At 37.1% G+C, this 21,385-nt stretch overlaps 1 protein-coding gene and 2 long non-coding RNA genes across 3 annotated transcripts in view; 2 read left to right on the top strand and 1 right to left on the bottom strand.

Moving 5' to 3' along the window:
* brinp2 (BMP/retinoic acid inducible neural specific 2) overlaps nucleotides 1–21,385 on the top strand; it is an 87,517-nt gene that overhangs the window by 59,018 nt on the left and 7,114 nt on the right. The window lies entirely within an intron of this gene.
* Nucleotides 18,696–19,888, top strand: LOC105356212. The gene is made up of 3 exons (XR_910433.3): nucleotides 18,696–18,735; nucleotides 19,365–19,444; nucleotides 19,523–19,888. It is a non-coding gene; the product is annotated as an uncharacterized LOC105356212 (long non-coding RNA).
* Nucleotides 19,891–20,970, bottom strand: LOC111949058. The gene is made up of 2 exons (XR_002875081.1): nucleotides 20,917–20,970; nucleotides 19,891–20,167 (listed from the first exon to the last, which is right to left on the bottom strand). It is a non-coding gene; the product is annotated as an uncharacterized LOC111949058 (long non-coding RNA).

Here is a 21,385-nt window from a genome sequence, read left to right on the forward strand (position 1 = left end):
GTTTTTTTAAGGTATTTATACATTTTTAATAGAAGGTACACTTGTTGTTAAAACTACTTGTTAAAGAATTTTCCAGAAATCCTGTTTTTGTTAGCTGGTTTGCTTTTCAGAAAGTAACTATGCCTTTAAGTCCCACTCTGATCATCTTTAATAATATTTTAATTATCATTATGTAGTTTTTAGCAAAAAAATAAAATAAAATGAATGTGTGGACTTTCTAGAATATAGTTTCTGCAGAGCGGCAGTAGTTCATTAAAAAGTCACCAAAAAATTGTGGGTGGGACTGTTGGCGCAAAGTAAGTCCTTCCTCTTCCCATTATCCATCTGTTTTCACTCTCTCCTGTTGCCTTACAGCCCCTCACACCCCCAAGCTAACATTCGTGGGGCAGAAAAAATGGCGAGCTATGTTAAACATGGGTCTTTATATCTTTCTAGTATTTTGTCCTCAATGACTGATAAAAAGTGTTGAACTTCTATTCTTTTTTTGAGGTCGTTCAGGAACATAATAAGCCCATATCAAAACGCCATCATTGTGCCTACTGATGACCAAAGATCCCCATTCTTCTCCTGTTTTTTTGCGAGGTTCCAGATTTAAATGGTTTGTTCAAAGGTAAGCAGGACTGGAGTGTCAGTTATGAAAAATAGCCTCATAGAAATTATTGAATAAATAATTATTGGATAAAAACCTGTTTGCTTTGTATCACAGTTTCAGCAAAGGCGAGGGGAAAGGTGGGCGGGGTTGCGATGCACCAATAGTCCCACCCACAATTTCAAATTTCAAAGGAACTACCGCTTTGACGAAACTATGTCCTAGAAAATGACTTTTCTTTTTTTTTTAAACATCCTAATCATAATTTAAAGACAACTGACAGCACTTTAAAAATAATTTAGAAGATGATTGGAGTGGAACTCCAATGTTTCTTAATATATTCATATTTGTTTTCAATTTTTTAATTTAATTTCTATATAATTATTACTTGTTTCCTCTAGTTTTTCCAGTCACGTTCCCCTCTAAAAAGCAGATTGTTGAATATTTTTTTGATCAAAACCTGGATAATATGTAACTGTAAGCGCTAGACTGCAAATGAATCCAGTCTCCTTTTGTTAGAGACTCCCCTTATATCACTTCAGGCTGACAGATAACTTCCTCCTCACACTGTTTTAATTAAACATCGAAGTCATTGAGCTTCCATTAACAGTGTGAGTTCTAAGTAAACATAAACAAGCCATAAACAAATACTTTCCAAGGCATAATTAAACATGATATCATTTGGATATAATGATTCTTGTAAAATGTAAACACTGACTTAAGCTAAAGCAACCCATGAATGAAGATGCTCTAATAAATTATTTTGAAGAAAGATTTTGCACAACCATGCGTGTTCATTGCTTGGTTTGTTAAAATCCTAATACATTTTCTAACCAAACACAATATTTTAAGACATAAATAACATTTCCTAGAAGCTAAAATGGAATTCACAACAAAATCCAAGCAAGTTTTGGTATTAGCAATTGATTTGTTTTATTACAGGATGTTCTTTGTGATTTAATGTAATTAAAATATGTCCATGCCCCTAATATGTCTTAGTAGATAGAAGCAAGCATATAAACTACGCAAACATTGATTTTTAAGTCACTTGCATTATCAGTGACAACAGGGCATCAAATTAGCTGAGTACAGGCAGCTTTATTAGCTAAGAGCGCCATGTTCTGCTTGCTGTTTCATAATAACACACTTTAATTTGCCCCAGTGGCTTGTTATTTTTGACTCTGGCATTACAGCTAATACAATGAGTGAAAAGCGCTTCTATTAACCATGAAGAAGAAAACCAGAAGATTCATTGTGAATTGGTACAACATTTTGAACAAATCCAGTTTGCAAAAATTGAGATCTTCAGGCTAAGGAATAAGAAATCCAAAGAAGATTGAAAAAAAAAATTAATAGACATGACAAAAATAGAAAATATTATGAGATCAGGGGTCTGCTACCTGAGGCTCTTGAGCAACATGTGGGTCTTTTACCCTTCCGTAGTTACTCTTTGGATTAAGATAGTTACAGTTTTTTTACAAACCAATTAATTCACATTTATGTTAATGTTAACAGCAGTAAAAAGTATGAAAAAGGATGTTGGTTCACAAAGGTATGCATAATGTATAACAAGATAAAAGGCAATTTTTGTCTTACATTGTTTAAAACCTTTCAGGAGTGCGTAAGATGCACTGGGACTTTCCTTTTTGGCACAGGAAGTCTTTTATTTTCAAAGGATGTCATCCCTGACCTTTTGTCAGTCAAAAAACATTTCAGATGTTGAGAAAGTGCTAGTTTCTCTTTATATTTCTATTTTATTCAAACCAAAAACAAAATATAATTCATATCAATTGTAAAACTAACAATGTAAGGAACGTAAAGTGGAATCAAGACTGTAGCTCCTATTAGACTTTGATCAGTAAGAAAAAGACCCAAATGGCTTTTTTACTACTAAAGCCTGCAGACCTTTAAAGATGTTTTTTGAATGCTTTGATAACAAAGAAATTGAGAAAAAAATTTGATTTCAACCCAATATTTAGTTCATTTAAAAACTACAAAAATGAGACCCTTTCACAGTTTTAGTTGTTGTCGGGACAGAAATGACAAAAAAATAGGGTGAAACTATATGTGGAAGATTCTGTGTACTATCAAGAGGTGGAACATTGTTCCCCAATTTTTGACTCAATATCAGTATAAATATTGATAAAGAAAAAAAATCATCAATACAAGTTTCTTTAAGCAACACAAAAATAACAATTCAAATAAACTGAACTTAACATTGTACATCTTCACATCTGCCAACCTTCTAAAGGCTTCTGACCCCCTCCCACTCACCCATATGTAAAATGTTCTGGCTTTACTAGTGGAACTAACAAAAAAAAGTATTTCAAACTATTGTCTGATTTGATAGTTTTCCAAAATGAAAAAACATTTTTGAAAACAAAAGACACATCAGGATTTTGTGCATCCCATCATAGTTCCTGCTAGAATGGCCCTCGTTATCCATTTGGCTTCATAACCTTCACACATAAAGGGACCCTGTGATAATGACAAAGGTGTAAAAATATAAACAGCGCCGCCATAACTTGGGACCATTTGCAGCTTGAGCGGCTGCAGCGTTAAAACCCATCTGTCTGCAGACAAATGCAGCGCTGGCCCATCTGGGCTCCTTTTGCATTCAGAGACCTTGGGAGCATTCAAGGTTAATGCCCTCTTATTAAGCACAGGCATCAGACCCTGTAGTGGTTTTGCCTTAATATATGAAGTCTGCATTTTAACGAATGCCCTACACTGGTAGACGTTTGCCTTTTTCCACTCTCCATTATTAAGAATTTGGCAGAAGATTGGGATTTTCTTGTTTTGTGATTTCTTTTTCTTGCATGGTTTCAGTAAAAACTGGTTTCCTTTTTTTTGTACTATCCGTTAATTTACATTTAAACATTTAGTTGCCAAAGCTTTTAGAAAAAAAAAGAAGAAATGTTTTACTAATCAAATTGCAGGCCTAAAGCTACAGTGCCGTTTGTTGAAACCTGCATCTTTTCAATGTGTCTGTACATTCAAAAGCGCATGCAATGCAGCTAAATCTCAGAAATACAAAAGAGAATTCCCTTCATATATATTTGAAACAATCTTTAAAGCTGATAAGTTGAAACGTGTCCCTCCGTGCCTCAATTTCTGAGAAACTGCATTATTGGAACATTTGAATAATTGAAAAACGGTCGATTCTTTGTTCTCAGTGTTGTAGGTTTTGAACATAATCTCATTTTTTGTTGTTCTATTATCCTAATCTACGCTGTCTTCCTTCCACTTTCCTAAAACTCACTCACGCTAAGTCTTGCTGTGGGCATTGGGTTGACTGTTGCCTCTGTGATAAAACAACCAAAAGTTTTTTGTTGTAGTTATAGCTGTCTAGTTTATTCTGCACACGTTGCAACGATTGATGCAACAAGACAGTTACGTGTCTGCAAGTCGGCTTGGACGTTCTGACATCCTTGTTAGATAATATTATTTACAAGTGTAAACATTATGCATTTATTACTTATAAATAATTGAACTGCTATAAGAAGTTGGCTAAAGCACGGTTCCTCCATTTCAACGCTTTATCATCCGCTTAGCCCTTTTATTTCTTTTTCCATAATGCAAAAACTGCTTTTAATAAATGTGAAAAGGGGCCTTTAAAGTTTTTTTTGTATGCTTCTTTATGTATTATGTTCCCTCGCTGCATCACAGTTCACCTTTTGCGATCTTGTTGTTTTGCAGACTATTTTTCAGTGCAACTTTTGTCATGCGGGTTTTACTCTCTTTTAAATTAGTTTTATGCTTTTTTTTATGTTACATGATTGTACAATGTTTTGCTGTCCCTGTGTAAAACACTTTGGGCCTCCTTGGCTGGTGGCAGAAAGTGCTTTAGAAAAAATTAAAGGATGATGATGACGATAAAAATAAAAAAGAGCTCTAATTGTAAGAAGAAAATAACTAGAAAGTAATAAAATGATTTGTCCATGCAGCAAGAAATTTTTATTTAACAAAAAATCTTATAAAAATATATATCAAAATGGGGAAATGAGGAGGTCCACTCAAGGATTTCAAAAGGGAAAAATAGGCTAAAAAAGCAAACAGTCAGATGGAATTACTTCAAATTGAATGTTATACACTTAGACAATAATAAGTAATTCTTTGCTATTTCTAAGCAAATGGTTTGTATTTTAATCGATTGTATTTGAAAGCGCCTTCCAAGAAACCAAAAGACACTGTACAAAAATAGAAATCGATAAAATCACAAATAATATACAATACATAGCAGCCGACAGAAACTGAGCAGTGACTCAGAGAGAAAAAGCAGTTTAAACAGATGAGTTTAGAGTTTAGATTAGGTTGGTATGTTACAGATGTCGGGAGGGAGAGAATTCCAGAGTAATTACTTATTTTAGAGCACTATGTGAACAAAATGAGAATCAGTACAAGTTTAATAAAATATATGTGAACATTTCTTAAAGTCCCCCTTCGAAGAAATCATGGTTTTGGTGTTTTAACGTGTTCTTGAGGAATTTATCTCATGATAGAGGATAAATATGAAGAAAATTAGGCTTAGAATGTCATTTCTGAGTATTTCTTTATGCAAATGGCAATGGGAACCAGACAAAAAATGCGGTTTAAAAAAGCTTGTAGGTATTACGGAAAATTTACAATCGGCCAGCGACAAGTTCCCTGTTCCGCTCCATTCCGATGCATCCACTTGTATACAAATAGATTCATATACGTCCTTGTTTTCCTCGTCTGAGCTGACATCTGGTTTAAACATATACAGCTGGATGGCTGCAAGATTGCTCTGCATTGTTGTTGCACCGGTAATGATGGGTTGGGGGTGTGAGGGGCTGTAAGTGAGCGGGAGAGCAGATACAGAGATGGTTGATGGGAAAAGGTGGTGGGCTTACTCCACCCCAGCAGTCCCACCCGCAACTCGGAAACAAATTTCTGATGAACGACTGCTCCTCTGCAGAAAACAACCCTTTTTTTTTTTTTTTTTTAGCAAAAATAATAATTAAATGACTACTGGAAAGACTTTTACAGTAGATCAAAAGACAATCAAAACAGGACTTTAAATGAAGCAATCTTAATTCAAGTTTTTCTATTGTCAAGAGTATGGAGCAACATGATTTGAACCATTTTAATAATAATTTCCTTATTTCTAGATCTCAGCTCTAAATGAGACATAAAAAACTCCTGAATGAGAGAATAGTCTATAAAGATGTGGAACAAATATAACTCCTGGTCATATATCTTAAATGTCTAAAAATAAGGTTTTAAATCTTTGCAAGTATCAAACAGTTTGCAGTGTAATAAAATATAACAGTTTTGGACAGATGTGTGTTGCAGAATTGAAACGAGGCTGTTTTTCACCATTACTGCTAAATGCTTGTTAAAACTCAAACTAAAGTTGGTTGTTTTGATATTAAATAACAGAAGGTCCGCTATAATGATGGGAATCTTAAAGGATTAAATCTAAACGTATGGTCCCTGCAAACTCTACAACAGTGCAACATTTTTAAACTTCACTTACTTTTTGATTTTGTTATATTCTACAAAACAAATCCATTGCCCAGAGCCAGGGATATTTGTATGCACTGAGAGTTATTCCTGTGGCCTATTTACAAGAATGTTAACATTTAAATCACTCTTTCCTGAGCAGACAGATTGATTGTGTGTTGTGGCAGCCTATAAAGTCAGCACTGAAGATGTCGATGCTGCAAACATGAAAGACATCTCTTTTAAAAATACCACAGGGTCCTCAGAAACCCTATTGATGGATAGACTGATAGAAATAAGAGGAAAACTTTTGTTTTCTTTCTCCTTTTTTTTGGCTATTGGGTTTAGAAACTCGCAGTTTATAAGGGAATTTGCACATTTTTCAAGTATTCAATTTGCGCCCACCCGCGGTGACGGCGTGTAATGCGCTGTTCTGTCACATCTTCTAACAATATCTCCAACACGGCAGGCGGACCTCGGCTGTTCCGTCACCCTGGTAAAGGCTGTTGTTTAAATGTCCTTGAGCAACCTCCAGCTGCTCCACTGGAGCAGTTCAGGGGCCCATAGAGTGAAAAAGTGAAAAGCAGAGGTGCTGCAGGACTGCTCCCAGCTTCCAATCGTGCAAAGCTGCATTCTCATCTACCCATCCCCACCAGTATGCAAACCAGACACATGACTGTAAAAAGACTTTGACTTCTGTCAAACTCCCATAGATAAAAATAAAACAGAAAAAAAAGTGAGAAATGATGGAAAGAAGCCCCCCCCCCCCCCCCCCCCCCCCCCCCCCCCCCCCCACCCAAGGTAAATGCAGCTTGAAAGCAACTTGCGAGATATTAACGGCTGACACTCCCGCCTCCCCTCTGCGTTTGCCTAAAACCCTTTTTCCATTGCGGATCTCCAGGCTGCAGACTGGGAGGTAGTTCATCTTCAAAAAGCAATGCTAAAAGCACAGCAGCTTCCCGCTGTGTTTGTTTCAGCACGGAGCAGTCAAATCTGACCTCCAGGATTATGCAGCACAACTGTGGGAAGGAAGGAAGTGCGAGGAGGCCTGACTCATCCAAAAGAGTCACATTCTACTGCTAAGCATAGAATTTGAATATGAAGCAGGGGAAACAATGCTTTTGAGAATTTGTTTAGGCCTTGAAAGGAGCAATTGATGGCAAAAGGTATGAAAGTGTGAATGCATGCTACAGAATTTTTATGGAATTCAAATGTTATTAAAAGACCTCAGTTTGACAGTATTTTCTGAACATAATAGTTTCCAGATCATGCTCTGTATCAAACCTGCTTACTGCAGGAGCTTTAAGGTTTGTTTCCTGTACCTGAGTAAGTCATACAGAAACTTATCCAGCTTTAACTCAACAGAAAATTATTCATACTGATTGATTTTCTTTTTCCCCATTGGAAACATTGCGTTTAATAAATGGAAAAAGGTGCCTTTAAAGATTTTTTTGTATGCTTCTTTATGTAAAATGTTCCCTCACTACATCACAGTTCACCTTTTGCGATCTTGTTGCTTTGCAGATATTTTTTTCAGTGCAACTTGGCATGCTTTTTTTTTTTTTTTTACAATGGACTATATTCTGCTTCTTGGTTGGCAGTTGACCTTGTCAATCAATCTCCTCTGTAGCGTGTCTCCTGTACAGAATGCATTCAGCTTTTTACATTTACATAAATCTTCAATCCTGATCAGATCTTTGATTTCATTCTGTAAAACTTGACTTTCTACAAAAAACTTTTAGAGTTTAAAAAACTTTAAACAATCTGTCTAAGAAAAGTATGTATTAGGGGTTTTACAACCTTCCAACATCTCTAATCCTGCTTTGTGGGTTTCACATATCACTTTTATTTGTTAACACTGTTTTTCCCAGCAATTAACAAGCCAACAATATATACCATATCCTTTGGTGTGAAGCACCAAACAGCGATTGATAAGGATCACATGTTGTAAGAAGTTTGCATTTTTATTTTTAATTTAGCATTCTTGAAAAATTGAGTCTTTAATCTCTACAGTTCAATTTCTATTAAAATAAATATTGTTAAAGTTTCATAACTTTATTTAAACCATTCCCTTGTGATTACACATTTTTGCATAGGATAAAGCATAAGGAAGCAAAATGAAAAATTTAAAAAACATGCACGTACAAATCCTGTCTTCCTCTCTTTGGTTTGATTTAACATCCAAAGTCCAAATATTGTTTTTGACATTAAATATCTAAAGGTTACTGAAAGGAGATATGCTCTTCTGTTAACTCTTTAATCTTAATTTAATGTTCCACATGAACACGTACCAACTGTCCTAATAACCTCTAGCAAGGCAGTCTATGATGTCACAGCACACATCTTTTCATACAGTCAATAGGTGGACAACAAGAACATTTTATTGTTGTTTTATAAAGGAAAAACTATATTGTGTTGGCAGGAAACCATACAAGCTTCTGTCTTGATGAAAATTGTTCCTGCCAGTTTGGCGTTTACTTTTACTGCTGTTGCTAATAAAGAAGAAAGACAAATGCTGTGTAAACATGCAAATGACTGATGACTGTAAAAAAAAAACAGGTTAAAAAATGATTGAAGTCCTACTATGATCATGTTCCAATGTACTTTCAAAGTGTCCCAGTGATCTTTTAATTATTTATGCCGTTTTTAGCCAAAATTGAAAAAACTGTCATTTTTTAGGACACAGTTTCTGCAAGGCGGCAGTAGTGCATTAGAGCCTAATTTGTGGGAAGGAGCAAGCCTGTGCTCATTTCCCATCATCCATCTGTTTATACGCTCTCCTGCTAGCTTACAGCCCCACACAACCCGAACCTAACAGCGGTCCAACAAACATGGCAAGCAGTATTGGAGATATCAAGACGTACAATTTTGATCCAAATGCCACCTCAGATGAGAAACGTAGATGTACATGGATCTAATTGTCTACAAGTGGATGCATCGGAATGGAGTGCAGCAGGAAGCTTGTGATCCACTGATCTTAGTTTGTACGTAACAATTAGAAGCTTTTTCTAACTGCATTTTTTCTTCTGCCCCTGACTCACAACTTTTCGAACAAAGAAATACTCTGAAATGCAATTTGTATCTCAATATTCTTTGAATATGTCCTCCATTTTGAGAAACTTGCTACAAGAACATGTTAAAAACACAATTTTCATTGGAGAAGGTCTGTGTTACTGAACAACTTCCTATCGCTGTGTTCTAACGTGTCAGGAAAAACACAAGTGCTGTTGTGAACTTTAATTTTTCGCTCCAACCTTGATAAAAACAAAACAAAATGGTGCTCCAAACCAAGATTGATCTTTTTTATGACCTCATGCCTGCTGAGGATGTGACATTGAAATTTTTTTTCCACATTAAGCGCACACTCAAGAGCCCACTTACAAACACTCTGATGACATTACCTGCCCTTATGTGTCGTGTGCCTGTGCACGTTTATTGGTTTCCTGAACAGAAATGCATCCCATTGCTCACTTAGATGCTGGACTTGAGATGTTAACGCGCAGATCTATCATATGCATTTTGAATTGTTGGCTGTACTTGTTCACACTTCGATTTCATTTAGCTGATGCCACACCAGAGCCAGGATTGGTTGTCTGTAGGGACTTTTTGTAGTGCTAAGCTGCAATTCCTCAAGGGGGCAAGCAAAACCTTGGCAACTGCTGCTACCCTGCAGCAATTCCTGACAGGGAGGGAATTAGTTTGTTGTTTGCCTCATTTGTATTCTACAGAAAGCTGAAGCGTTTTTTTTTTAGTCTTTAAATTGACTCTTTTGAATGAGATAGTAGGGCATTGCTCAAAACCGGTAATAGACTTGTAGTAAAAAAAAAAAAAGGATCATTTAACAGTCATTTCTGATATGTTTTTTACTATAGAAAAACAACATTTTCATTACCTTTTATTTTACTAAACCTTCATGTTTTTAAATACAAAAACAGTCCTCATAGTGTATGTGCACACACCATGATGTCTGACCTCGAAACACATTTATCTCTGTTTTAGGCTTCCAGTGGCTCTTTTAGGCTTTGGCCTCTGTTGTAAGGTGTAAGTGGGTGTGTGTGTGTGTTTGTGTGTGTGTGTGTGTGTTTTCATGCATCTGCATGTCACGGTCACATTAGAAGCAGCTGGCTTTACCCCCCAGTAGGGGAAAATGCTGCCATACCCATCTTTCCCAAAAACTGCTCTCTTGTGCAAAAGCAAGCTCTGCTTCAACAGGTGGAGTCAATTTTCTGAATGTTGCACTCTGATTTAAAAAAAAGAGAGACTAACAAAAAAAAGAACAAACCCTAACTCAGATCGACTTAGACTGTAAATGTTAGAAGTCATTTTGATGCCATTGAAACATGTAAAATAGTTAATTTTCAGCAATTACTATTTTTTAAAGCACTGAATAACACACAGAATAAACATCATATCTACCTTCTAAGATATCTATCTATCTATCTATCTATCTATCTATCTATCTATCTATCTATCTATCTATCTATCTATCTATCTATCTATCTATCTATCTATCTAGTTCAATTCAATTCAATTCAATTCAATTCAATTCAATTCAATTCAATTCAATTCAATTCAATTCAATTCAATTCAATTCAATTCAATTCAATTCAATTCAATTCAATTCAATTCAATTCAGTTCAGTTCAGTTCAGTTCAGTTTTACATATTTGGCCCAATATTACAACACAGTTGTTTCAACGGGCTTCACTAATTTTACAAAACATTAAATCAGTTGTAAAATACAATAGCTGATTGCTGAACTAAATTAAACAGACTGAAATAAGTTGGGCATCCCTTCTGTTAGACCCTCCTTCTTGGTAAGGGAAAAATCCTAAAAGAAATTGATTCCAGAAAAAAAAGAAGAAACCTCGGGGATGTCCACATGAAGGAGGAATCATCCACCAGGACGGACAGGAGACGTACCAGGACTGTTGAAGAAGAATTAGGTTATCCATCTCTACAACTACATGTTTGAATAGTCCAGCAGATGGACTTCCTCCAGATGGAACTGGAGGACATCTGGGGGCAAGAGATGAGTCAAAGGCGAGGTCCTCGGCCAAGGACAGGAGCACAGACAAGCCAGAGGCAAGTTAGACGGTTGGGAACATGAGCATAGACCTGCTAAAGGGCGAGGTCCACAACCAAGGACCGGAGCACAGACTGTATTCTGGAATCACTTAGGCTCCACTGAAGGGGAGTGGGAAAGAGGGACATCACCTGAATCGCACTGCACCAAACAGGCATGGAGAACTTAATGATAAATGATCAAGAATAAAGATGAGGAGAAGTAGATGAAAATAGAGGACAGAACCCCAGTGCACCATACTTTCCCCAGCTTCAAACTTCTAGCAGCCTACTAACAACTAATTGTTATTATTATTGAAATTTCATTAAAACATTTTGATAGTAAGTTGCATGCACCATGGCACAGCGGATGGTAATAATAATAACAATAATAGAAATCTACATTTTTAGCATGTAAATATTGACACAATATAGTATTAATCTAAGCAGAGGGAATGGACTGGCCCGGTTTTATTTAAAAATGCACTCCAATCATCTTTAATCTATTGTAAAAGTGTTACCAGTAATCTTTTATTTATGTTGCTTTTAGGGAAATTTCAATGGACATGTGTTGTTTTCTAGGACATATATTCTGCAGAGCAACAGTAGTTCATCAGAAATTTGCCTCATACGTGTGGCCCAGGCCGTGCCCCTTTCCCTCCCTGTTGCTGAGAGCTTTCTGTTTACACCCTCTCTCAACAGAGTTTACAGCCGCTCACAAACCCCAATCTAACAGAAATGGCAAGTATTATTGGAGCATTGTATTTTCTATATAACAGATACAATCTTTTTCCAACTGAACTTGTCGTCTGCTGCTAATGCTCAAAAAGTTGAATAAAGAAATACTCAGAAATTCAATTTTAAGCCGTGTTTTCTTAATATATCATCAGAAAAATGGCACAGCAACATGTGACTATAAACACTTATAATTACTTTTTAATCTTTTTTACTATTCATTTTTTGACTTTCTCACTTTTTTTTGCCCTGAAAATCTAAAAGCCCAGTGATTGTTTTCGTGGAAAAGAACTACAAATTCTGCCTAACAACTACTAAGAAATCCATGGGGGGGTTCAAAGCAGGTCGGTAGAGAAGGAAGCGTTGTGCCAGAAGGAGGAGCTCTTTCTAAACCGCCACAGTCATCTTTGCTTTTACAAGAACAGTGTCCTAACCTGAACCTGGCAGTTTTTGCGAATCTTTGAGCAGAAATCAGGAACCCAGCACATTGGCTTTAAATGGCGGGACACTTTTTACTGGCTCCTATGCAGAAGAGAGTATCAAACTTCCCTCTCGCCGCTTCCCTCCAACAATTCTATCTGTATGTTAATGATCCAACCATATTTTCCATTTGTAGCACGGCGTGCTAAGATGATAACAGGTAAATTCGGTTCAGCTTTTGATCTACTGTCTGAAAATAAGGTTAACTTGGGTCGGTTTGTCGAGACGACTCACAGCACAGCTGCAACGCAGTCACTCTGGAGACATCTGTCATTAGATAAGTTCATCCATGTAAGCTAAACTGATGTTGTTAGACCCTTTTTTTTTGTTTTTTTAAAACAAAGGTACTTTTTCTTCTGTGCACAGGTAGTGAAGCAGCTAAAACTGCTCTTTAAAGCTTTAAAAAGTGACTTTTCATCACCAGAAACAAATGCCATTTTAATGAATCTTTTTTTATGATAAATAATTGAGTGCTTCTGAATTTATGAGGTCAGCTTAAGTAAAGTACAGAGAGTTTTCTTGTCCTGTTAGGGATTTTCAGCTAATTACAGGAGATGTCTGGAAAAAGTGCAAGTCTTTAGAGGATTAACCACTAATCTGAAAACAAAAGGCTGGCTCTTTAAAGAAGCGAATGTAATTAGAGTGTATCATAATGAATCACTAAGACCAATTTGCCAGTCTGTTAGTGTCTACCTGATCTTTTTGACACTGTTTAAAGACACAACTGGGCTGCAGGAGATCACGAGAAAAGCAATCACATCGAAGGAAGTTTGTGAGGCTTTTAATTTTTAGGTCCGCTTCAAGCTGTGGTGAAAAAAACAACATATATTTGAAAGTTTTCTCATCTTTGAGGTAAATTGCACTAGCAATTTGGATCATCTGTCTTCACATTTTGGCCGATATTTTCCTAAAAAACATTTAAATTTTCCTCAAAAAACGTGTTTTTTTCGTATCTAACTGGTGTGTGAGTGGCAGCAGAAGTGATGTATGATGGATGGAGCCTTTAATGTGTTGCAGCCACTTTGAAGTGATGGAGATAGCAGCTTTCCTGACAGCTCTGGACTCTGTTTTCCGCTTCGTGTCTCCCAGCCGGCAGCACGACAGAGTAAAATAGAGAGCGGCGTTCACCCGCAGACATCCCAGCTCCTACATCATTGTTATGTCGGCAATTGAATTAAAGTTGCACAGGAAGAAGGATGATTATTGAAGCCACTCTTGCGAGAAATCATGTGGGATTTAATGAAAGACTTCCCCCTAAGGTGTGAAAGATAGACACGGGGTATTTTACACAGTAAAAAATATGAAAATAAAAAAATAAATACAAGGAAGAGATTGAACATCTACTATAAAAAAAACTGGAAGCCAGGATTTATACTTGCTTTTTGTCATATATAAAAATGGCAAAGAAAGCACAGAAATCCTGTTACAAACAAGAAAAGCAAGCTAAAATCAGGACCGTATAGTGGCTGCCAGATGCAGATTTTATTAAAGGTAAGAAAAATATGTAGATGGGAAGGGATGGGATGGTATTACTTCAGTATGCTTCAGTACCTTTTTTTTTTCAACAAACTTTATTGTACATGTTTCAATTTACAGAAATTCACAGTCACTTGCACAATAAACAATTGTTAATATCAAACCCACATATAAGACCGAAAAAACAAAAAACAGTAATAATTTTAACAATGTGTGTACCTCTTTGTTTTTTTTTTTTGTTTTTTTTTATAGATGCTCATATACAAACCAAGTTAGGGTGAACAAACGTTATAAATGCACATATAGAAAAAAAGAAATAAAATTAAAATAATAGAAAAAAGGCAAGGCAAAAACAATTCAAAATAATAACATTTTTGATATATTTTGATAAATCACTGTAGTTTTCTTGTTTTTGTTAGGAATGCATTTAAAACACTTATGATAATCAGAACACTTCAGTACCATGTCAGACCAAAACTGCTCACAATCAAATTTTCCATGTAAAACATAGATAATGGTAAAAAAAAACTGCTAAGGGGGTAACGATTGTTTTTTAACAATAGATAATTATGTCATAATTTGAGGTCGCAGATCCGATTTTTGGTCAAAACGTCAGCCAGTGTGAATCAGAGATAAATATCTGGCTACTGAACAGTGCAGGTGACGTTTTTCAGATTCCTTGTATTTCTTGTAAGAAAATCAACAGTAAATTAAAAATGAATCTGCCATCACATGTGTGTTGTCCGCTGTGATGGTCAATTTTAAGTTTTGGTCAAATAAACTTACCGTCCGTTAATCCAAATGGTATTCTCCAATATCAATATAATCGATTGATTTTGTTCATTTTGAAAGGATTATTTAATGGTATAGATCGATTCAATTACCAACTTGCCTCAGACAGATCGATCTGGTTGGATTGTAGGAATATAAATCTCTATTAAGTCCATCCATCCATCCATCTTCCTCCGCTTATCCGGGACCGGGTCGCGGGGGCAGCAGACTTGGCAGAGATGCCCAGACTTCCCTCACCCCAGCCACTTCCTCCAGCTCCTCTGGGGGGACCCCGAGGCGTTCCCAGGCCAGCCGAGAGACGTAGTCTATCCAGCGTGTCCTGGGTCTTCCCCGGGGCCTCCGCCCAGTGGGACATGCCCGGAACACCTCTCCAGGGAGGCGTCCAGGGGGCATCCGGACTAGATGCCCGAGCCACCTCAGCTGGCTCCTTTCGATGTGGAGGAGAAGCGGTTCTACTCCGAGCTCCCCGCGGATGACTGAGCTTCTCACCCTATCTCTAAGGGAGCGCCCAGCCACCCTACGGAGGAAGCTCATTTCAGCCGCTTGTATTCGGGACCTCGTTCTTTCGGTCATGACCCATAGCTCATGACCATAGGTGAGTATTGGAACGTAGATCGACCGGTAAATTGAGAGCTTTGCTTTTCGGCTCAGCTCTCTCTTCACCACAACGGACCGATAGAGCGACCGCATAACTACGGACGCCGCTCCGATCCGCCTGTCAATCTCACGCTCCGATCTTCCCTCACTCGTGAACAAGACCCCAAGGTATTTAAACTCCTCCACCTGGGGCAAGGACACTCCACCGACCGAGAGATGGCAAACTACCTTTCTCCGGTCAAGGTCTCTATTAAGTCATGAAACAAATACACAAAAATGCAGTAAATGACACAATGAAGTGTCCAGTGTCTTTGAGGTGTTGTAGTCTAACAGCTGACAGGGGAAAAGGTCTGCAAAAACGCTCCTTCCTGTAGCGAGGATGTTTTAGTCCCTGACTGAAGGAGCTGCTCAGTGCACCCACAAATGATGATGAAGAAGATTGTCCCAGGTGGATTTCAGTTTCCGTTAAATCCTCTTCTCCCCCACCACAGTCACAGACTTTGGGGGGTATCCCAGAAAGGAGCCGGATCTCCACACCAGTTTGTTGATCCTCCTCCTGAAGCTGTCAGTGCATCCACCTTCCCAGCAACACACTCCATAGAAGAGGGTGGATGCACTGACACCATCATAAAGTCATCATAGAGTTCTGCAAACTTTGAAGGATCTCAGTCTTCAGCAGGTGGAGTCGACTTTGGCACTTCTTGTACCTTATGTATAAGAAGTTGTTTTAACCTCTAGACATCTGAATTTATTTTCAGCTAAAAAATAATAATAACAATACTTTTGTTTTTGCTTTCAAGTAGATGTTAAGTTAAGGTTATTTTTTTGAGCTGAAGTGGTTTGATGCATATTTGAATCAATAGGGTCTTTAGCTTGGTGAGGTGCAGGACTTTTGTGGTGCTTAAGAAAACCGTTCATTGTTCCTGTCATATTCACCTCTCACCGCCTTTACTTACACAATATCTGTGCCTTTTTCTTTTAATTTTCCCATGTCTCTGGATTTAATCTTTTATTTTCAGTCATTCCTAATAAATTACCTTGGATAATAAAACAAATTTCTGAACATTTGTCTATGGATATTTCCAGAGACAGTGCGTTAAATGATCTCTTCTTATTATTAACTTTTGAACAATTACTTTTAGAAGGCAGTGTGTTACTTTGTACCAGTTTATGCCTATTTATGTATCTGCACTTTGTGAATTTACCGTACATTTACTCTAGATTCCCCAGTATATAAGTTAGTTTTCATCAATTCATCATCCTTAAATGTGCATTCAGCCTTACCCTCATATTCGTTCAATACAGTAGTCATTCAAAAAATGAAAAACAATTGAACAAAGCAACACTTTTCCCGCCCAAAGTTTTTTTTTTTAGATTTCAAGGAAGCATCCATTATAAAATGACCTGGAAAATCCTGTCTACTGCCCCTAGTGGAATAATGAGGAACCACAGAGCAGAAAACATGGGCCAAGTTCATGAAAAAAAAAAAAAAGATTTTATCTCAATGGGATTTCCTGATAAAATAAAGGTTAAAAATTTGAGATTTTCAGATATGCATGTATAAAATATGATACAAATAGTTATATATGGCTTTAATGTGAAAGGCAACATGTCATTAGTTCTAACTTGTACTTAAATGGGGAAAAAGCTTATTTGAAGTAAACTAAATGTGAATGCCTCAAATCACAAATTTACTGACAAGTGGAAAGAGATCAGACAGCAGCGAAAAAGACACAAACCAAAAACAAACAGGTAGACTGAGACTGACATCTTAAAAGAGAGACAACCGTGTCCTGCCTGTGCAGGAGAGAACAATCTCTGATGGGAAAAGAGGAAGACGTGCACAAACTGGAGGAATGGAGGGACCCAGACCACAGTGTCATCTGGGATCACTGATCACTGTAATAGGCTTGAATCTTGTCAGCTAAGCTCAGAATAGGTTGACATGGCTGCAGTTTCTGCCAATAAACAGCACACAGGGATGTGGTTCTCCAGAGGGCCAGAAACATTCCAAGAAAGGATCACTTGTTTGGATTAGGAAGAAAAGAAATGACACGGTTATGTTTCCCAGTTGTTTCATACAAGCGGAAAATTTGTCCTATGGTTCATGAAAAGAGCCTAAAGGGTCGTAACACAGAAATGCTTTTGGCAAACTTCAAAGACATCTTTATTTTTACTGGAAATATTACAGAAAATCACACAGAGGTATTGGCTGGAAATATTTCTATGTTTAGCTGTCTTTTAAAGGCTATTTCACCAAAGCCTTTGAAACTAGTTCAATTAAATGTTTAGTATAGAAAAAAAACGCCACAATTGTTTTCAACATTTCCTTTCTTTTTTTTTTATAACTTGTTCTGTCCAATAACTGAGTGAACAGATGAGAGCTGAAATCATTTGTGTTGGACAGGTTTTACTATTACAAAAAGAGGTTATGTATCTTCGGAAACCTAGGGTGTAAATTTAAACCCCAGGAGTTTGTTTTCAACATTTCCATTTATACTTTTAAATAATTTTGTCCTTCTGTTTTTCTGCAGATTTTACACATTTTCCCCACAATAGGGCGCACCGGATTATCAGGTTCTCCGTCAATAAATGGTCTATTTTCAAATGTATATCATGGATCAGGCACACTGAACAGCACATTAAGCGAGACAAAAGAAAAGCTGTTAGTCAGTCAGACTTCACTGTTTACAGTAACCCCAGAACTTAGTAGTAGTATAACACGCTATATGTGAGATAAGTTGGAAGCTTTACCCACGTTAACATATTCATAATACCTGTAACTCCCAAACTTGTTAATAACATGTAAAAAAAAGCTAATACTACTAATACAAACATTACTGTGACTACGCTAACTGAGTTACCCCCTTTAAGTTAATACTTTGTAGCACCACCTTTTGCTGTGATTACAACTGTAAGTCACTTTGGGTATGTCTCTATCAGTTTTGCACATCGAGAGACTGAAATTTTTGCCCATTCCTCCTTGCAAAACCACTCGAACTCAGTGAGGTTGGATGGAGAGCGTTTGTGAACAGCAGTTTTCATTTTCTCGATTGGATTCAGGTCTGGACTTTAACTTGGCCATTCTAGCACCTGGATATGTTTATTTATGAACCATTCCTATGGTGTCAAAATAGACCCTAAAGTATTGCGCATCAAAACAGTAAAACCGCGCATCAAAACCCCAAATCTGCGAATCAAAATGCATAAATTGAGAACCAAAACCCACAATTTGCAACCAAAAGCCTTTCCCCAAAGCACAATCCTATTTCTCAGCTGCCGATTTGTTTTCTCGCCATTCTGAAATCCTGTTTTTGAGTTGCAGTTTTATTTTGAAACTGTCTTTTTGAGTTGCGCTTTTATTTTTTGAGTTTCGCTTTTATTTTTTGCGGTTTTGATTCTAAAACCTGTCGACACGTAAAAACAGCGACATGTCAGTCAAGGGGAGGGGAGGCGGGACATCCCTGATATCCAGAAGCTCATTGGCTACCGAATAAGACCGAGTCTTACGTCAACAGACCAGTTTAGAATGTGCCGGTAAGTTTATCATGTTTTTCATATCTTTTACTATATTAAAAGATCAAAATTGTACTTTATTTAACCAGAGGACGCCAGCACATTCAGATGAGGAGCTCCACCAGTAGCTGCTAGTGAAAAAAGATGTTAGAAAGTTAGATGTTGCATGAAAAACTACCACCATTGTTCTCCTGTGTTAGCATGCTAGCTAGCTCAATGCTAGCGGGGTATCCAGCTCTTCTCATGACTTTTGTGGATTAAACAAAGTACATTTTTTACCACAGTGTCAGGATCGGTCATGTAAACCTGGGAATAATTGTCCGTGAATTGTCACTAGGGTTAATCAAATATGTTATAACCTATAAGGTTTCTCAATATTTTTCAGGGATACAGACAGAGGGAATTATTGAACAGAGAAACAATATTGCTGTCCCATATTATTCAAAATGTATGCGTCTGCACTATGCAGACTGGCAGAAGTCCGGTATTCGAGTGAACCAGAGCAGAGTAAATTGTAGCAGACCAGCAAAAACGTGTTTTATTCCACTTAAAATTATTCCAGTATTAGACATCAATAGAATTATTAGTATATTTAATTGGGTGGTGGTTTTAAAATTGACTATTGCTGTATGTCTGTTGTTTTCTATAAGGGCCGTTGTTATGCATACCATAACAAAAAAGGCAGGAATACTGAGGCAGCTACGACGTGGATGTCTACATCTTCTTTAAGGTAATGAAAAAAAATTTAATCTTAATTTTTCTCTTCTTTTTTTGGTTAATTAACTTTGCTGTTTTTGTTTCTTTCCAGATGCAGGCCCCAAAGACGTCCCAGTGTGATGCAAAGGCTGTCCAGCAGGCTCACAGACATCTCCTGTCAACTGAAAGAGAAGCCTTTAAAATAGTTGTCCATTTTGACCATGATTGCATTGACAACATGCCCAGGCACAATGTCTGCTTCCCATTTCTTAGTGCCTGTACGAAAACAGTGACTTTTCCACCTCAAGTCTTTTAAGGAGTTTTAAAAACAGTTATTTTAATTTCTCTGAATTGTGGTTCAGAATTTCACAGAATCTAATGCACTTGACTCTGTGTTTCAAAGATCTTTGCAAAACCATCAGTCTTTTGTACAAAACACATTCAATGGTCAAACATTAAAAAATGAAGCTTTACAAAATACCAGTGGTGATTATTAGCCATTTATTTTCTTAAGGGGGGCAGTATTTTGTAAGGCAGATGAGATCTGTTCACATTGTTAGTTTTTGTTACATCCTGCTGTGATGACATGCATAGATCAGTACATAAATGTTAATGTCTTGGCCATGGTTTTCTGATGTCCCACAAGGGTTGAACAGGTCTGAGAGGAGAGAGGACAAGCCACAGAGGGAACAACAACTCCAACAGTTTCCTGCTCTGCCTGGTTTAAGTTAGTCTGTCGTCCAATGTCCACAGCATCCTGCACACAAAGAAAAATGTATTTAAGACAGTTAAAATGAGTGTGTGTGTGTGTATATATTTATATATATATATACACACACACACACACACACCTTAATTGCTACTCAGTAGCTGCATATTGTGAAAGGTAACTTCCTGTGTTAACCTGCAATCTTTAAGGTTGAGAAAATTATTTTGGAATACAGTTCAGAATCAGAAAAACTTTATTGATCCCACCTGTGGGAAATTTGCTCTGGTACTTCAAATAAAAATTGTGTTTCTTTTATTTATTTATTTTAAATAGGGATTAACTTGATCCCAAACTAGGAAAGGTGTCACTTTCTTGCAGCAATATGTTGCTTTGTTGTTCAATCCATCTGTGTAATCCCTAAGGAAATATTGAAAAACCTTATATATACATGATGAATGTACTTCTTAAAAAACTATTTGATTAACCATAGTGACAATCCACGGGCAATTATTCCCAGGTTGACATGACTGATCCTGACACTGTGGTAAAAAATGTACTTTGTTTAATCCACAAAAGTCATGAGAAGAGCTGGATACCCCGCTAGCATTGAGCTAGCTAGCATGCTAACACAGGAGAACAATGGTGGTAGTTTTTCATGCAACATCTAACTTTCTAACATCTTTTTTCACTAGCAGCTACTGGTGGAGCTCCTCATCTGAATGTGCTGGCGTCCTCTGGTTAAATAAAGTACAATTTTGATCTTTTAATATAGTAAAAGAAAAACATGATAAACTTACCGGCACATTCTAAACTGGTCTGTTGACGTAAGACTCGGTCTTATTCGGTAGCCAATGAGCTTCTGGATATCAGGGATGTCCCGCCTCCCCTCCCCTTGACTGACATGTCGCTGTTTTTACGTGTCGACAGGTTTTAGAATCAAAACCGCAAAAAATAAAAGCGAAACTCAAAAAATAAAAGCGCAACTCAAAAAGACAGTTTCAAAATAAAACTACAACTCAAAAACAGGATTTCAGAATGGCGAGAAAACAAATCGGCAGCTGAGAAATAGGATTGTGCTTTGGGGAAAGGCTTTTGGTTGCAAATTGTGGGTTTTGGTTCTCAATTTATGCATTTTGATTCGCAGATTTGGGGTTTTGATGCGCGGTTTTACTGTTTTGATGCGCAATACTTTAGGCTCTATTTTGACACCATACATTCCATTGTAGATTTTATTTAATGTTTTGGATCATTGTCTTGTTGGAGGAT

This window comes from Oryzias latipes, chromosome 17, assembly GCF_002234675.1.
Source record: "Oryzias latipes chromosome 17, ASM223467v1".
Lineage (NCBI taxonomy): Eukaryota > Metazoa > Chordata > Actinopteri > Beloniformes > Adrianichthyidae > Oryzias > Oryzias latipes.